Consider the following 749-nt stretch of genomic DNA (forward strand, 5'->3'; position numbering starts at 1 on the left):
CTCCCTCCCTTTTTGATTTCCAAGACCTGATACGGAAGGATTCCCTCTAGTGAACTTTGTTAAGGAGGAAGGAATTCAACAAAAGAGTACTTTTTTCTTTTTGGAAAAATGATATTGTATGGCCTCTATAAAAATAATAGTCAATAAAATGTATAAATTTGGTATATTTTTTGTATGTTATATACAAATTTTATTCACTTTTTCGGCTACCAAATATAAATAGTTTTTAGCGCGGATCAAAAGTGATTATACCTTCTTTTTTTTCCTTTCAATTTGAGGCGTCAAAACCAAAGAAAGTCGAGGATGTTAGTCTAGTTATGGACCACTTACTTGTAAAATTGCTTGAGAACTCCAATTCATTTAATACGTTTCTCGATTGATGGGGTCAATATAATAACTGTTGAGTTAGCCACTTTTTTATTGCTGAGATTTATTTTTCTCTTGAAGATCTTCGTAACGTTTTTATTAATGGACTAAAATTATCTTTCTTAAACTTCCTTTTTTTGTTTGGTATAAATTCTTTTCGGAAATTTCATTCGACTTTTAACATTTTTAGAAAAAATAATTAGGGATCAATATAATAACCGTTGGCGGAGTGTTGAGGAGCTAGCTAATGCCTTCACAATTAGACCATCGCGTTTGCGAAGTGGAGAGACCAGTTGGCCTTTGCGTTCGCATAGTCTAGGTCGCGTTTGTGTAGGACGTTCATGAGGCAATATTGATTTATGCATCGCGACCGTGCGATCGCA

Source organism: Nicotiana sylvestris, chromosome 6 (genome assembly GCF_000393655.2).
Source record: "Nicotiana sylvestris chromosome 6, ASM39365v2, whole genome shotgun sequence".
Lineage (NCBI taxonomy): Eukaryota > Viridiplantae > Streptophyta > Magnoliopsida > Solanales > Solanaceae > Nicotiana > Nicotiana sylvestris.